The following is a 19,157-nucleotide window of genomic DNA, read 5'->3' on the forward strand; positions in this document are numbered from 1 at the left end:
GGAACGGCCCGACAACGTCAGCATCTACTTCGAGGAGGTGGCGAGGGTGAGGAAGCGGCGGAGGGGAGGGGGGGGGGCGGACAGATATACAGATATACCGTTGTGTACTGTCACCGAAACACAGTCTATTCTCACCTAGCTCTCTAATGTTATAGGAGTGGATTTCGTGTTTATGCGTCGCGATATTCTTTATTTTATTATTTATTTTGTATTCGTGACACATCGCAAATGTTCCATACCGACTTGAATACTTTTTCCAAGAGTGTTCGTCCACAAAAGAGACCGGACATCCGAAAACGAAAAATGATTTAGGTTTCACAACACGTGGGGAAAGTCTATACGTTTCGTAAAGAATAACATAATTTGCTGAAACAAGTTTCGTTAAATAATCTTTTTTTAGCCGTGAAAAAATGAGCTGTACCAAAGGGTAAATACGCGAATGTTTTACCGTTACCGGTACTTAGGAGAGAAAACGCAATGTATAGAGTAAAATGCTCTATGTTTTAAATTCGAAATATTGTCTGACGTGTCGCATACAAGCCCGGACAGCCGTGCGTGTTAAGTCTCCGCTTTCGGGACGAGGTACGCCGACCCTGGATCGAATTCACCCGGCGGGTGAACAACGTGGGTAGGTGTGCCGGCCTGCCTAGATGTGGTTTTCAGGCGGTTTCCCACATCACAGTAGTGAGCTCTAGGCTGGCATCATCTACGTCCCGTCTGTCATACGATTCGGAAGCATTTTGAAAACTTTGGCCCACTTGAATAACACTAAACGCAGACAGTTGGGGTACACATATTCCGCCCCAGGGGGTAACGGGTTGGCGACAGGAAGGGCATCCGGCCATCCCTTCAACAAACTTTACCAAATACGAGAAATAACAATGATGACTCTGCGCTGATGAGAGAAAAGGGCACAACGAAAAGAAAGCTCTGAGCACTATGGGACTTTACATCTATGGTCATCAGTCCACTTAGAACTACTTAAACCTAACTAACCTAAGGACATCACAAACATCCATGCCCGAGGCAGGATTCGAACCTGCGACCGTAGCAGTCGCGCGGCTCCAGACTAAGCGCCTAGAACAACAAAAAGAAGAAGAAACAGCTGCTTAATAGCTTGTTTGTTCGTCTTTGGAACGAAATAATCACTGATTCTGCATGTCAGAGATCAGCCAGTTTGTTGGTAGCTTTTTGGAGGTATGTGGCATTAAGGCCCACGCACAATTCATGTAATTCGCGTAAACAACGGCCCGCTGATTTGTGTGCGCGGTGATGGCGTCCGACAACGACTCAGGTGGGTTCCATAGGATTTATATCAGACGAATTTGGTCACCGAGACAACAACGTGAGTGCACTACAATGCTCCTCAGACCACTGTAGCACGGTTCTGGCTCCAAGAAACGGACAATTATACTGCTGAAAGTATCACTGTCGGGAAAGACATCAAGCATGAAAGGATGCAAATGGATCGCAGCCGCACAAGTCCCACACGAGCGCAGGAGAATGTCTCCCTCCTCCCAGCAACCTGCGTCCGTTCACCACGGTGACGGCATTTGTAAAGACGACCATCGACCTAGTGTACCAAAAATGTGATTCACCCGAAGAGCCGACAAGTTTCTATTGATCGACTGTCGAATCCCAACGGTCTCGTGCCCACTGCAATCGTAATCGACGATGTCGTTGGCTCAACAAGTGAACACGTAAGAGTAATCTGCTACGGACCTCCATGCTCAACAATATCCGATAAACGGCGTGCTCGGAAATAGTTGTTCGTGCACCTGTATTGTGCTCTTTCGGCAGATTTGCCGAGCCCTAGTTCTGTGAAGAGTAGTGGACGTCCAACCATTTAGCGCCTAGTGACTGACTCACTGTTCTTCTACATCTTTTCATACATGCTCACGACAATAGGACGTGAACATTCGACCCGCTTCGCCTCTTTCGAGATACTCGTTCACAGGCTCTGCGTAATAATAATCTGGCGTTTGTCGAAGTCGCTTAGTTCTATGGATTTCCCCATTTGCAGTCCAAATCTTCGCTAGGGTGATACCACATCTGTGTGTGCTCCGCTTGCATACTTTTGTTACCGCGTCACATAATCCCAACGTTATCAGGCGTCATCCAACGTCACGGTGGACTGTGTCTGTAATGTTTTGGCTTATCAGTGCATGTCGCCATTCTCCGGTGTTTGGACGACAGTTTTTCTACTGTTTCACTTCACAGCAGTTTACGATACAAACTCAGTCAAGAACATCCGCTATGAAGTTTTCTTCGGTCGTTAATAAATTTCAGCTAGGGAGGTGGCGAAGTGGTTATCACATGTACCATTCTCTAGGACAACGGTTCAGATCCCCGTCCGGCCATCGACATTTAGGTTTTCCGCGATTTCCCTAAATCGCTTTAGGCAAATTTCCTTCCCCTATGTTTCTAATGCCTTCGTTGTAGACGGATATTATCTGTAACCTTCCTGATCATTGCTAGTTTCCTTATTCTCAAACTAGACTCCGACGTGTTGTATTACAGTTGGTACTTCAAAACCTCACTTCCACTCTTCGTTAACGGTGACTTTTTGTCAATGTTGCGTCTAGTGTGAATATGCGTCTATCCTTCTGCTCTGTTGACGAACAGTGTATATCAACCTGAAGTTGATAGCGAGAGAGCGGCGTGTCTAATAAGGGTGTTGAACAAGTACTGCAATGTTTATGCTTCTAATAAAAAATATAAAAGTTGTAGATTCCCAAACAAGTGAATGAGAAACTAAGTAAACATGCACAAGAACATAAAGTTCTGTGTACCAAGCACCATTTTAGCAAGGTACACAGTGATGTATGTTGTATGTGAGATATAACTGTGGCATAAGTCTAGCACTGTAGTCAAACTAACAAACAAGTTAAACACATTTGTCTAAAAAGGTATAATTATAGAAAGTGCATTTCTGCTGCTCGACATAGCTATTATTGTATCTGAATTCTATAGTATTCCACTGTAAATATTATTCATTATACGGGTTCGATATTGATTGACACCTCTTAAAGTTAAAATGGCGTAGCTGGTAACACCGTGAGGGTATAATAGGGGGGACTGTCATGTCGTCACAATTTCGATGCTTAAGTCCGCCATGTTAGTACGGCCAAACCTTAGCTTCTGGTGGATGCGTTTTGATAAAATATGCTAGATTCCATCAATTATTATAGTCTAAAGTGTAAAGCAATCACATTTCATTCACAAGTGAGCTCCTTCAGGCGATATTATCTTTAATATGCATAAATTTTAGTTGCGCTGGTTACTTTCAGTGTAGTGGTTTTATTTCTGTTATTAGATTTCCCATTAGTGCAACTGGAAAATCTCTCTTGTGAACATGCAAAATATGATCTCAGCATTTTCGAGAAGAGGGCCGAACATTAGTTTCGCCAGTTAAGAAAAATGCTGGACTGTGAAAGCAGCCTCTTCGTGTCACAATTTTCTATTCTTTTGTATTCAAAACGTATAACAGAAAGAGAGTTAACATTAACGAGGGGCGTTGCGTCGTATTACTACATCAGATAGCCACTTAAAGACTAGAAAATCGTCTGAAAATGCGTTCCTGGTACTGAATTACAAAAGAACTCTAATATTTACTATTTACAACAACTGTTGTGTGCGCACGACGGAAAATAAGAACAAGAAGCAATCGTCTGCTAATGTTTTGGTCATCTAAGATGGTGGCGTCAGCTGCAAAGTAACGTACAGCGTAAGGCTGTAGTGCCATCTCATCTCCTTTCCGTCTGAGGAACGCTGTAGTGTGTGTAAAGCGATGTACCAAGTAATGTCGGGAGTAATTCCATAGCAACAACATAAGTGTGCAGAATTACAATTTGAGCTTTCATGCCCGATTCTGTGTGCAGCCCGAAGTAAAAGACACATTACGAAGTGTTCTACGGAATGGCGATCTAGTCACAGCTATTCAAGCCAAATCGCCATATACCAAATAAATTCCCAAAATACTTTACTTACTAAAAATGACAACAGACAAAAAACATAACTGCCCGTACCACTGAACACCACTACCAAGCAGAATCTAAATCAACCAATTTTTCTACGAAATTTCATAAACACGTACATCAACACACAAGATGTGTTAGTTCATGCATACTAGACATCGGCCCTGACAAATTACGTGATGAACATGCGACAAAAGACGAAAATGACATGGCCATTATAACCGCATGTAATTTGCGATATTTTAAAACATAATCAGAATACGTAATTTTGATTACGAGAATTTACTTCAGCGAGGAAAAAATGGTTCCAAATGTACATATTTCGATCAATCATGTACAAATAAGAGAAATATTTCTTCGAAAGAATACGGAGTACAGTAAAAGCCCAATTCGACAGCTGCAACAGACATCATTACCCACAATAAGAACTAAAAAACAAATTACCGCAACTAAACTGTAGCTAGTATAGAAAAAAAAAACTAGCTGCATAGCTCAAGTTTCGAATATATACACTTTTCAGTAATAGGCTAAATTAAACAGGGTATCATAAGAAGAGGTAACTTTTTATTGCAACGAAAAATAGGCCTAAACGAATATCAAAAAGAAGCTGTGCAGGGGTTTTGGGGACATCGATGAACAGTTCGAATTAGAAATAAATTTATTTATCGCAAAGAAAAATACCGATAAAACGATTAAATCGAGTGATCGAAGTCGACGTTAGTATCGCTAACTCTTCTAACCCCATTTGCTGTAGAGCAGCGAAAAGTTCGCTGTGAAAGATGGCTAACATTCTCTCCGCACAGATTAATACAGTTTTTGATTGACCACTACTTGCGAAATAAAATGCATTTATACTAGCACCTACAAACTGTTTAGACTGCGGAATATCAACTTACATCCTTCCGCAGTGTAGTAAACCGCTGTAAATTCTCACTGCGTCGCTAGTCATCTGCTCCCGTATGTGACGTCGGCATGAGAGAAGATCGAAAGAAAACCCACATCAAGCATAGTAAGACATACACATTCGCCACACTCGTGTTCATTTTTATTGTACTCGATGGCAGCAGCGCAATAAGCGAATAATATCGTTTAAATTGATGTGTAAATGATTTGTACAAAAACGAACGTACATAGTAACAAAAAGAAGACACCGAATTTGTCATTCTGTAAGTTTCCTAAGAACCAACCACAAGATCTATGAAACAGCACATTAGAGAACTATTTAGTTACGATTTCTCTTAACCTACAGAAATTTACTGAAGAATAATATTTATTTTTTAAGAACAAGAATCCGATCGTAAACATCAGAAGACATGATGAATTGCAGAAAAACGTCGCATATAAATAAAGTTTACGTTTCTGTACGTACCAAAACGTTAAGTTTTGTTCACTACACTGCCAAACAATACGTAAAATAGGGATATTATATGGAATGCAGTTCCTGGATTATTTAACACATCAGATAAGCCACTGGAAATGTAGCTGAAGCTATAACCACCACACAGTGTTAATAATAAAACGACAAAAAACAATAAAAGCATAACATACAGCTATTTGTGAAACAGTAACAATAAAACTATTTCTGACTCAGAGGAAACCAATTCCGAAATTGTGGCAACGTCAGAGCAACCGACCATCATAATTTTTCAACACAGTCGTCTTTTGAAGAAATAGTAATTACACCAAACAAATATCAGAGAGTTACAAAGCCTAGTGAAGTGCAACAATTAACAAATTTTACAGTTCGTGCAAACTAGTGGTGAGTAAAAGAAAGTACCAATCATAAGAACAGTTTGCGACAGAAATACATATTTCTTGTGAATGAAATTCAGTGTCTATATTACATTGCTTCTAGTCGGATAGGTTGTAATTTAGTGCAGTTTCAAAGCATTTCTTCTTGAAAACAGTGCAGCTTATTGCATTTCATTCATGCGTTTTGGGTCTGTTTTCATTTTTTTTACGATTATTCAGGTCTCTAGGTGTTTTTCAAATGTCTGACACGCAGAAGTGTTATAATTATTTCGTAAATTAAGTAGAAGAAAAATGAAAAACAAAGATATTATGGCACATATGTTGGTAAGTGACGAGTGTCTTCCATGCCGCTAGGGGCGCTGGTGTATCACAACCGTCAGGCGCTAACAACTTCCATAGAAGCGGCCATCGCGAGTGCCTGCGATTAGCGTGAACCACATTGTAATCCATATAGTACTCCATATCGAGGACGACGAGGTGTGGCACACTTCAGAGAACATTTAACGAAGAGAAGACAGCAATGTTTTGAATGGCGGCCGACGCGCCACTAGATTTGAAACCGAGGTGTTAATGCATTCGCTGCGGCGGTAAACGCTGAGTGGACCATAATCCTGCGCCGTTCGCAATTAGATTAGCTTCCGCGTAGCTTCATATGTGAGTTTGCAAATGGGAAACTCGGCTGCCTCCCATTGGGCTGCGTAATGCGGTTAGAACGTGAGGGGGACCTAACTCTCTGAGGCCAGCGAGCGGTCGTGCGCTAACAACCGCGTTGATTGCTTATTCAGTTTTGGAAATCTAGTTAGGCTGCACCCTTACTCCGCGGCGTCCGTAGCTGCGTTATTGTCAAGGGCGCAGGTAACCGGAATGACAAATGACAATTTATAGTGGATCGAATTATTATTGTTATTATTTTTCACGTATAGCAACAGCATTTTCCTGTTTACTTTTTACTGACCATCTTGTTACAATTGTCTGTCCACAGTCTGTTTTGCAGTACAGTACTCGAAACTGAGGAGTTTTTATCGCAGTCTGGTCACTCGTTTGATCTTTGTGTTCAGCATCTGCTACGTACAGTGTGTCGCAAAAGTAGCAACGTGAGTTTTCGTGGTCCCTTGATGCTCAGAAGCCGAATAATGTCTTTTAATTTCGTTTATCGTAATCGATGTTTTTGGAAAGCCTGCATCTGTGTCATCCATGATGTAGATAATGAAAAACTGCTCCATTTACATATTTTTTTCTCGCTTGTCACAACGCGTTTCGAGAATATATTCTCATTTTCAAGTGCATTCGTTTATATATATATTTCTCTTATGTTTTTTGTTTGGTTTTCTACATCTTTTGCACTGTAATTGTGTTTTTGAAGTTATACTGAACAAAATTGTCCAGTTTTTCAATTATATTATAATCTCAAAAAGACAACTTACAGTGCAGGAGGGGCAGAAAATCTCACATACTAACATTAAAAATAATATTTATTTATTTAACCTCATTTTATTAGGGCTGTTAAGCCTTCACTTATTTCTGACCATGGTTTTACATCACACTTACCTATGAAATACCATTTTAATATGATAAATATTATTAAAGTGATGCAAACAAATGCACTTAAAAATGAGAATAAATTCTCGAAACGCGTTGTGCTAAGCATAAAACTATATGTAACTGGTGGAGTTTTTCAATATTTAAATCGTTACTGGATAGTTTTTCTATTCAAATTCAAATGGCTCTGAGCACTATGGGACTTAACATCTGAGGTCATCAGTCCCCCAGAACTTAGAACTACTTAAACTTAACTAACTTAAGGACATCACACACATCCATGCCCGAGGCAGGATTCGAACCTGCGACCGTAGCGGTCGCGCGGTCCCAGACTGCAGCGCCTAGAACCGCTCGGCCATTCCGGCCGGCAGTTTTTCTATTGTAAAATGTTAGTAATGATAATAATCAAATTATTCTTTGCCATACGTGTCTCCCTACAACATACATAGGAAATGAAGGAAGGAGCTATACGTCAACGATTCTTACACAAAATATACAGGTGCTTGCCGTTACCCGGTGCTTCACTCGCATATCAGTAGTTTTGTCATGATGAATGTTGGTGAGTACGTAAGCTAGTAATGTTACGAGATGTCTGTGTATATAGTAATGTAGAGAACTCCTCACGAACAGGCCACGAAGGCCCAACGGTACCGACCGGCCGCCTTGTCATCCTCAGGCCACAGGCGTCACTGGATGCGGATATGGAGGGGAATGTGGTAAGCACACCGCTCTCCCAGTCATATGTCAGTTTCCGAGACCGGAGCCACTACTTCTCAATCAAGTAGCTCCTCAGTTTGCCTCACAAGGGCTGAGTGCGCCCCGCTTGCCAACAGCTCTCGGCAGACCGAATCGTCACCCATCCAAGTGCTAACCCAGCCCCACAGCGCTTAACTCCGGTGATCTGACGGGAACCGGTATTACCCCTGCGGTAAGGCCGTTGGCAGTGATGTAGAGACGTACGCGTAAAAAATGTATGCAGTGCCGGTATGTAGGTATACAATGAATGTATTTTTATTATTTTGCTGTATGTCGAATCTGAAAGAGTGGATTATATTTTCTGATTATATTTTGAGAAGTTCTCAATTCATTATTTGTGTAGAAGTAGGTTTGCTCTGGCTCACCTAGCACTGGATGTGAGAGTTTGCCACCAGAGCAACATACCGTTTCTTCCTTTCATTTTAAATCATTACAGTGCCTACATTTTTGGTCCATCCCATATGATGAATAGTTTATGATTAACATAATCACTTAATAGATCATAATCAAATGCACCCTCAACAAAAGCGTCCTACGTTCCATATGTAAAGTACGACTCTCTGCTTGTCGTACAGCCTTTAACTAACGCCGTCGTTGTGAGTCGTCAAGCGCCTTAGAAGCTGTAAGAGACGAGTGACGCTCAGCGTGTAAAATCCAACGGGCTTATGATTGTTCTGCTGTCTCTGTAGCTCTGAAGACCGCCTGACGTTCTGCAGCAAGTTCCGGACGACATGGGATTACTCTGAGGTTTGCTGGATTCGACTAACTTTCGCAGCTTGAGCTCTCTCAGACTCAATGTTTGCGAGGCTTATTGTAATAGCTTGAAATATAGTACTCAAGGTTACCGTCCGATTTTATTGTTGTATCTCCACCGAAGTTCTCCAGAAATGCGAGGTTGTGTAGCCACTCAGTAACACAAACCACGCGCGCAATAAAATTGAATTTGCACTGCCACGGAAAAATCTAGAGACATTAAAAGGCACCAGCATCATCTGCATCCACGCAACGTATACCATATGTAAGAACACTTACACCATATTTAAAAATGTTAATACCAGAAAAAATAAAACTCTCTAAAGTAGCCTAGGCTCTTCCACAGGGTTCAAGGTATCTTTACTACTTTCGCAGTTAATAATACTGGTATTAGTATGGAAGTATTGATTAAATACGTTGATAATTGAATAAGCATTGTATTGATAAAGCTGGATCGTGTTACGTTAAGCATATCAAGCAATAATAGCATTTTTATAAATATGTTTATAAGTTCAAGTGTGAAAGAGTAAGTAACTTTTTCAAGGCGTAAATACGTTTCCTTAATTTGCGCAATATTCTTCCAGTCAACAAATATCTTGTACTACACACTTCCTCCGAGTTCGCCTTTCCTATCTCACGCCGAATTTCATGAATATGGGCTCAGAGGTTTAGTCGTGGAAACGTAACAGACAGAATTAATTTCGTCTTTATAATATTAGTATGGAATTATAGACTGACATGGATTAAACACGCTGAAGACTGTATAAGCGCTGTATTCTAGCTGTTACCCACAGCTGCACTCGCTTATCAGTTCAGTGAAATGAAATGTGTGTGTGGCTTTATTGGCCGGGTCACCCGGGATGGGATGTTCAAGAGTTTCGTACAAGTCTTTTTATTTGACGCCGATCCGGTGGTTCGCACGTCGATGACGATAAAATGATGATAACGACACACACATCCAGACGCGAGCAGAAAAAAAGGGACGAGGGCGGGAATCGAACCCGGGAATTCTTGATCGAGAAAGAGAAATGCTAACCACGTGTCGACGAGCTACACACCGAATTTTAAAAGCAACATAGAAGTTATAACAGACGCATGACGTTCAGGGGTTAAAATGTGACGGATTTGTGATTGATATTGGTGTAAGTATCGATTAAACACATAGTGGACTGTATAAACATTGTGTTCATTACGTTGAATCATAATCTGTAAAACATATCAGACAATAAAAGCATTTTCACAAATATGATAAAGTTCAAAATTCAAAGAGCAATTAGCTTTTTCAAAGAGTAATTATTGTTTCATATTTCATGTTATATTCTTCAAATCAATAAGTGTGTTGTACTAAACACTTTTCTTTGGAAGCTTATGTTTTTTCTCAGCGTTCAAGCTATTCCTACCAAACTTTTTGGAAATCGGTTCAGCGGTTTAGTCGTGAAAGCGTAACATACGGAGTTACTTACGCATTTACAATATTAGTATATCATTAGAGTTAAGATATTTGTACACACACACACACACACACACACACACACACACACACACACACGCACCCAATCTAGTCCACGTTCAGGGGTACTCTGGAAGTGTCTTCATGGAAGACACAGAATGCAAATGAAAGCCTTTTTAATTTAGATTAGATACTCAAAAACAACATTCTGTGACTTGAAGTACTTAAAAATAGATGCCTGTGATGCAGTTTTATGTTTTAATGACGGAAACAATGGCAGAACTGAAATGCTGAAGAGAGTTGGTGTGGACGCAGCCTAGTTTCTTCTTCGTCATTTGCCCACACAGACGTGAGAAACTTGACAAGTTCTTGGAACACCTCAACGAACAGCAGCATCCCGTTCACCATGGCGGCAGAAAAAGACAGTTCATTGACCTTCCTCGACGTTCTCGTCCACCACAAACGAAGTGGATGTCTTGGCCACTGCGTGTCTAGAAAACTCATTCACAGCGACCTGTACATGCACGGCATCAGCCGTCGTCAGCCACCACAGAAGCGCACTGCATTACAAACACTGCTGCATCGTTCAAGAATATCAGACACTGATAAGCTGCCCCTTGAGCCGAGCCATCTGCGGAGTGTCTGCAAGAACAACAGCTAAACGTTAATCAGCTAAATGATCTCAAGCACGAATCACGATAATACCTCTGGCAGAGAGAAGGAAAAGAAGCTTGATTTCTTGCCGTCCGTGTCGGGCAAGATAAGGTGCCTGCTGAAAAGACACAAGATCAAGTCGCTCTTCAGATCTCCGACTGAAATTTGCCAGTTTCGCATATAAGGCGTAGCGGGTCCCAGAACACCTAGGATCTACAATACATCTTGCGAGTGTGGCCAATCTTACGTCGGACAGACGGTAAGTACTGTGGACCAAGGCTGGAATGAGCCTGGGAGGTGTTATCGCCTACGCTACCCTGAGAAATCTACTTGAGTATGCCTTAGAAAAGGGGTATCGGATAAAATTTGATAAAACATCGGTCGTGGGTCGCTGGTTCAACTGGCTCTGAGCACAATGGGACTTAACATCTGTGGCCATCAGTCCCCTAGAACTTAGAACTACTTAAACCTAACTAACCTAAGGACATCGCACACATCCATGCTCGAGGCAGGATTCGAACCTGCGACCGTAGCAGTCGCGCGGTTCCAGACTGAAGCGCCTAGAACCGCACGGCACACCGACCGACGTGGGGTAGCACTAACAGCTTCTGGAGGTGTGTGATTAAAGAAGTCATTGAAATAAAAATCATCTATAAATAGAGATGGTGGCATGCAGCTCAGCGCGGCAAGGATCCAACGATAACGCGGTTGAAACGGGCACATCGAACGCCGGATCAACGTATGTCCATATATGGCTATGTCGCGAGTACCAGTGACGTCACAGCCGGCAGATAATGTATATAACGGCGTACCAGCAGTCCACTGGCAGACATACCATTTGAAAATGGCCAAGGAGTGTTTGGCCGAAAGCTTGTGTGATTTTAATCACTTGACGCGGCAGAAAACCAGAGAACTTTTTATTCAGTCCCTTTCTCTGATTGGTTTTTGCTGCGTTAGCTGTCTTGTAAACAACTACCTGTCTGTAACTTGGTTAATCTGATGTGTTTCTGACGTCCCTTGTATGCTGCCCCTCCAATTGTCCAATATTACTCGTTCACGGTAGCAGAATGAAAATTACCCATTGCTAGATGAGTCAAGGTGAAAGCTGCAAGGTTTTCTCGGTTGCGCTTGGGGAAGCACGGCATGTACTGGGGCGAAAGGGAGAAAGAGAGGGAGAAAAGGAATGAGATTAAACTAAAGAGGAAAGGGGAGAGAAAGTAGCAGCACGGAGCAAGCGGCGGAGCACACAAGTGTGAAATTCGCGCAAACGAAGTAGCGCGTGCAGCCAGCTCATTAAGCTGCGTCGCTTGCTCCAGCGGCGGTCGTCAAGCCAGTGATCCGTGCGCCCTTCGCCAGAAGGTTGGCTGTATATTTTCCCACTCGTGCCACCTCCCCCCTGCCCCTGCCACTCCATTCACTGGTCTCCCGGCTTTCTCCGAAAACACACGCGGCCGGAAAGTCGCCGGCAACCGGCGCGAATTTAAAGTGGCGCCAGTAATGCGCCGGCACTGCATCACTGCCTCGGTATCTGTCCGCGTCAGTGAGGGGGGAGAAGAAGACGTATGCACTGGCCATCTCCGGCCCGTCGCACGGTTACCACGCTTTCCGGATTACTCCATTCATTTAACTGACTCGGAGGTTATGAAAGAGGATTTATGTCACTGTTGGTCATCATTCGCTTCATCAACAGCGCGTATTTTTACTCGGAGATTTATTGCTCTGCTTGGCGACGTTTGACGTTTTCCGGAGCGACCAATGCATAAAGCTGTCGGCGCACGTACCGTGCTTCGAACGCCAGCGTTGAGTATTCCGTGTTTGACGTGCTGCTGGGCAGTCAGGAATGATGCGATTTGTGCCCACGGCTCGCGTGCCTCATCGTAGTATAAGCGACCGCAGAGCGCTCCAGCGGCAGATGTCGGCTGTAACTCGTTCGCAAAACACACTGTTTTACAAAATGGACGGCGTAAAATTCCCATGTTAGATACACATTCTTCCCTTGTTGATATGGTAGTCAGGTTGTTCTGACTGTAGAATACATTGAAACGATTCATGCTGAATATTTCTTCTGCCTGGTCCATTGATGAATGAATGGGAAATTTTCATGCTTCACAAAATTTATTCATATTAATTGACATCCGAACTGCTGCACACTTGTCATGTAAACAAATCACGGACAGACTTCACTGATCCCTTTGACTTCCAAACGTAACTTCAAAAGTGACTTGTTGCTGCATCGCTTTACATAGAATTTTAACAATAGCTTCCAAAATAATGCATTATTAATTTTGTGCAATTTTGATGTTACAGTTAAAATTTACAAAACGTAAAGAAACTGATGCTACAGCCGAATTAGGTATAATATTCAGTATTCAGTGACAATCTTTTATAGTAATATCTTTAGTTTTCCATACGAAAATCATTCTGAACTTTAATTACAATAATGTCTCTCGTATTATTTTAGTTACGTAATTAATTACAGTTTCGATTTGGACATGCTACATCTCTGCAGTTTCTAGTTATTTATTGCTAAGGACTTATTACTTCAATTTCTTGATTACTTACTTAATTTAGTATATGTACATAATTTTATCAATGAGAACAATCCACCGACAATTACGACAACGCACGTCCTTCCAGAACATTCCACGTGCCTTCGCAATAAATATCATGTTTTTTATCAAATATGACAGAGTGATACATATAAAGACACACATACAAGGCCTTAGGGAGCACTGAATTGTCCGATAACTACCCGGATGCATATGAAAAAAGGTGGTATTGGACATTTCATATGAGTCCTGGAGGAGGCCGTACCGTTATAACATCAATAAAAATTTGAATATCCATGAACATCGTATAAGGCATAAATGAAACTACCATATCGAGTCAATAAGGAAATCGGCTTGTAAAAGTTCCATTACAAACAGCATCATATGAATTTACAATAGTTCTCTGCATAACATAAAAATTATTTCATCAGCCTCACTTTTTACTAAAAAGCATAACGTCGTTCTTATTTGGTCACTGTTCCTATTCAGCAGCAGAATCTTTACCACATGTGAAATACAAAGCTTGAAACAAGAAAGTGCATACTCTCTTATGCAAGCAGTGTAAACTGTCATGTAGATAAAGCCAGTCGGACAAACTCACTCCTCAGGAAGAGCACAGTTATATTTACATAACTTCGAATATTATAGATTATTCTTCTATTAAACTAATAAGAAAGTTCAGGACGTATTAGGAAACGCAAAGGTTAGTAAAAAATATTTGGATCCAGTGGGACGCGAACCAGCAACACATCATGTGGTACGTTACTACTCTGCGTCTCTATTCATTGCACTTTATCAACCATAATTAATTTAATTACAATTCCACTGTACCGTCTCCTGAAAGATTTGATTGTAGATTTGTTACTGACATTTAATTATAACAAAATTGTACCGAAAATAATGAATTTTTGATGGGTCCTCAATATTCCCTTCCTTTGGAACGGCTTGCTTTCATGACACTCAAGTTAAAATAGTTCTTTAATCACCAATATGACGGTCCTCATCATTTTATTACTACAGACCATAGAATTAACGACGGGTTTCCGAGAGATCCGCAATTTGCTGCTGCTTAAGAACGGCATTTATACAAGCCAAAGTGGTGTCTCGCTACTCTGTACCGAAGAGATGTGGCGACGAGGCCCAATGTGTGAGTAACAGTGCTCGCAACAGAACACTATCTGCACAAGCAATTTTCAGTTTGTCGCCTTATGCAATCCAGAGATTGTTAAGAAAATAGAATTGCCGTGTCGCTAGGGCCTCCCATCGGGTAGACCGTTCGCCTGGTGCAGGTCTTTCGAGTTGACGCCACTGCGGCGACTTGCGTGTCGATGGGGATGAAATATGATAAGGACAACACAACACCCAGTCCCTGAGCGGAGAAAATCTCCGACCCAGCCGGGAATCGAACTCAGGTTGTTAGGTATGACATTCCGTCGCGCTGACCACTCAGTTACCAGGGTTAAGAAAATGTGACTTACATAGACAAGAAACTGTTTATAGCGGTACATCAGTTAAGAATTCGCTTCCCTGGAATTCATATAGTTTCAGAATGACGTAGGTTCGCCGCTCGTCCGTATTATAGTTGCATCTGATCGTGGCGACATGGTGGTTAAGGCACTTGGTAGCCACGGCTTATTTGTTTAGTCAGTCCACAAATAATCGGTGGCAAGTCGAAACGTTCAGTATTCTAAAGTGTGGCTTATGTAAAGCAACCCAGATGCGTTCCGTAGGAGTTACATCGGGCAAATTTAGTGGCCGAGACAACATGAATTCACTATAACGCTCCTCAAACCGCTGTAGGACGGTTCTGGCTCCGAGGCACGGACAATTATACTGCTAAAAGATGACATCTGCGTCGGGGAAGACATCAAGTATGAAGGGATGCAGGTGGTTCGCATCTGTCAGTGTGCCTTAGGTTACTAACACAGGACCCGTGCAAGCGCAGGAGAACGTCTCCCATAGCATACTGCTGCTTGCACCAGCCTGCGTCGGTGGAACACTACACGTTTCGAGTCGCCGTTTACCTCGATGACGCCTTTTGTGGAGACAACCATCGACCTAGTGTAGCAAAAATTTGATTCACCCAAAAACCGACACGGTCGACGGTCGAATCCCGATGGTCCCGTGCCCAGAGCAATCGTAACTGACCATGTCGTTGGGTCAACATGTAAACGCGTACGGGTGGTCTGCTGCGGAACTAAGTGTTCAACAATATACGATGAACGGTGTGCTCCGAAAAACTTGTGCGAGGACCAGCATTGTGTTCTTTCGGCAGATATGCCACAGCTCACCACCCATTCTAATTTACAAGGCAGACAAGCCTCCCAACCCCACTTTCTGTGAAGAGTCGTGGACGTCCAACCTTGTGGTAGTCACACTGTCCTTCTACCTCTTTCCGTAGGTGTTCACGACAGTAGCACGTGAACATTCGACCGGCTTCGTCGTGTTCGAGTTACTCGTTCACAGGCTCTGCCTAATAATCTGCCGTTTGTCAAGGTCGCTTATCTCAGTGGATTTCCTCATTTGGAGTGCACGCATACTCTTAAGTAGTGTTGGACAGCTATAAATATGTCGTCTGTGCCAAATCCATGTGTCTTTGGCGTCCACCTCTTTTGGTTGATCTTCAAATGTCTTCCAAAAAGGGGAAGGTGTCGTGGTCACCTGCCCATTGAGCAGCGTCCCACCAGGAGACGCTCGACGGCGAAAGAACTTTCCCCCCTCCAACAAATCCATGCTGATATTTACATGGCGCACATGGAATCCATCAAATGGATGCAACATCTTCGTGCGTGAGAACATCACAGGCAAACTATGGTCACTTGAAGTCAGGTGTGCGGCGAAATTTGACTTACCAGCAGTGCCACGCCACTCTAGAGCAACATGTTCGCCAAATCTAACCTCTAATCGTCTGACAGTATGTACAGTCATTGAGTACGCCCAACTTCCAGATAGAGTCAAATTTTAAATAAGTTTGGATTCTTATTCTATAACATCAAGAAAGTAGAATCCCCTCTTACGACTACACAACACTAACAACTTCTCTAAATCGTTTTCTGTTCCAGGAACCCGACTTTGGAACAACCTTCCGCAAAATATTGGAAAAAAAATCTTTTCGTACCCAGCTTGCTCTCGTCAACGCTCCCTCCCTCACCACTTTTCCCTCCCCTTGTCTAAAGTGTTCTCTACTGAAATTATCTTCTTTCCTAGCAACCGTTATCACTTTCATTTCGACCCTTTCCTCTTTCATTTGCCCTTCCACTTCTTCTAATACCAAACAAGGCTTCAATGGCGCTAAAGTAATCCATAACATTCCTGATGCCCCCATTATTTCATTATTATTATTGAAAATTACACTGAGGTGGGAAAAGCCGTGGGACAGCAATATATACATATACAGATGGCGGTAGAATCGCGTACCCAAGTTAAATGGCAGTGCAATAGCGGAGCTGTCATTTATACTCAGGGGAATCATGTGAAAAGGCGTGTAACGTGATGATGGCCGCAGGATGGGCATTAACAAACAATGAACGCGGAATGGTAGTTGGACCTAGAGCCATGGAACAGTCCATTTCGGAAATCGTAAAAGAATTCAGTATGCTCAGATCCACAGTGTCGAGAGTGTGCCGATTATACCGGATTTCTGGCATTACATCTCACCGTTGTCAACGCGGTCGCCGATGGCCTTCACTTAACGACCGAGAGCAGCAGCGTTTGAGCGTAGAGTTGTCAGTGCTAACAGACAAGCAACACTGCCTGAAGTAACCACAGAAAACAGTGTGGGACGTACGGCGAAATTTGTTGTTAATGGGCTATGGCAGCAGACGACTGACGCGAGGGTCTTTGGTAACAGCACGACATCGCCTGCAGCGCCTCTCCTGGGCTCGTGGCCGTATCGGTTGGACCCTAAACGACTGGAAAACCACAGCTTGCTCACATACGATCTCAGTTGGTAAGAGCTGATGGTACTGTTTGAGTGTGGCGCAGACCCCACGAAGTCATGGACCCAAGTTGTCAATGAGATGCTGTGCGACGTGGTGCTGGCGGCTCCATAATTATGCGAGGTGTGTTTACGTTGAATAGACTGAGTCCTCCGGTCCATCTGAACCGATCATTGACTGGAAACGGTTATGTTCGACTACTTGGAGACCTTTTGCAGTCATTCGTGGACTTGATGTTCAGAAATAACGATGGAATTTTTATGGATGACACTGCGCCAAATCACTGGACCACAATTGTTCGCTGTTAGTTTGAGAAACATTCTCGAAAATTCGAGTGAATGATTTGGCTATCCTAGATCGTCCCACATGAATCCCATCGAACATTTATGGGACGTAACCGAGAGGTCAATTTGTGCACAAAATTCTGCACCGACAACACTTTCGCAATTATGGACGCCTATAGCAGTAGCATGGCTCAACATTTCCGCAGGGTCCTTCCAACGACTTTTTCAATCCATGCCACGTTCAGTTGGTGCACTACGCCGAGCGAAAGGAGGCCCGACACGAGTATCAGGAGGTATCCAGCGACTTTCGTTTCCTCAGCGTGTTACTTTTTTTAATACTGCAATTTATTGTTACTTAGTTTGTTATGTAATAACTAATTGACTATCATTCGTATTTCCAACATTATTTTATCATCATTATTAGTGGCAATTATTATTTTTATTGTTGTTGTTGTGGTCTTCAGTCCTGAGACTGGTTTGATGCAGCTCTCCATGCTACTCTATCCTGTGCAAGCATCTTCATCTCCCAGTACCTACTTCAATCTACATCCTTCTGAATCTGTTTAGTGTATTCATCTCTTGGTCTCCCTCTACCATTTTTACCCTCCACGCTGCCCTCCAATACGAAATTGGTGGTCGCTTGATGCCTAAGAACATGTCATACCAAGCGATCCCTTCTTCTGGTCAAGTTGTGCCACAAACTTCTCTTCTCCCCAATCCTATTCAATACTTCCACATTAGTTATGTGATCTATCCATCTAATCTTCAGCATTCTTCTGTAGCACCACATTTTGAAAGCTTCTATTCTCTTGTTGTCCAAACTAGTCCATGTTTCACTTCCATACATGGCTACGCTCCATAAAAATACTTTCAGAAACGACTTCTTGACACTTAAATCAATACTCGATGTTAACAAATTTCTCTTCTTCAGAAAGGCTTTCCTTGCCATTGCCAGTCTACATTTTATATCCTCTCTACTTCGACCCTCATCAGTTATTTTGCTCCACAAATAGCAAAACTGCTTTACCACTTCAAGTGTCTCATTTCCTAATCTAATTCCCTCAGCATCACCTGACTTAATTCGACTAGATTCCATTATCCTCGTTTTGCTTTTGTTGATGTTCATCTTATATCCTCCTTTCAAGACACTTTCCATTCCGTTCAACTGCTCTTCCAAGTACTCTGCTGTCTCTGACAGAATTACAATGTCATGGGCGAACCTCAAAGTTTTTATTTCTTCTCCATGGACTTTAATACCTACTCCGAATTTTTCTTTTGTTTCCTTTACTGCTTGCTCAATATACAGATTGAATAACATCGGGGAGAGGCTACAACCCTGTATTTCTTAACAATGCAAATTATTATCTTCCAAGTAGTCTGCTGTCTCTGACAGAATTACAATGTCATGGGCGAACCTCAAAGTTTTTATTTCTCCATGGACTTTAATACCTACGAATTTTTCTTTTGTTTCCTTTACTGCTTGCTCAATATACAGATTGAATAAC

General features: G+C 42.4%; 1 protein-coding gene and 1 pseudogene across 4 annotated transcripts in view; one reads left to right on the top strand and one right to left on the bottom strand.

Annotated features, from left to right (window-relative positions):
• Positions 1–19,157, top strand: part of LOC126336348 (solute carrier organic anion transporter family member 4A1) — an 840,769-nt gene that overhangs the window by 431,936 nt on the left and 389,676 nt on the right. The gene's annotated exons all lie outside the window — the stretch shown is intronic.
• Positions 8,093–8,210, bottom strand: LOC126337371 (5S ribosomal RNA; annotated as a pseudogene).

The sequence above is a fragment of the Schistocerca gregaria genome, chromosome 2 (genome assembly GCF_023897955.1).
Source record: "Schistocerca gregaria isolate iqSchGreg1 chromosome 2, iqSchGreg1.2, whole genome shotgun sequence".
NCBI lineage: Eukaryota > Metazoa > Arthropoda > Insecta > Orthoptera > Acrididae > Schistocerca > Schistocerca gregaria.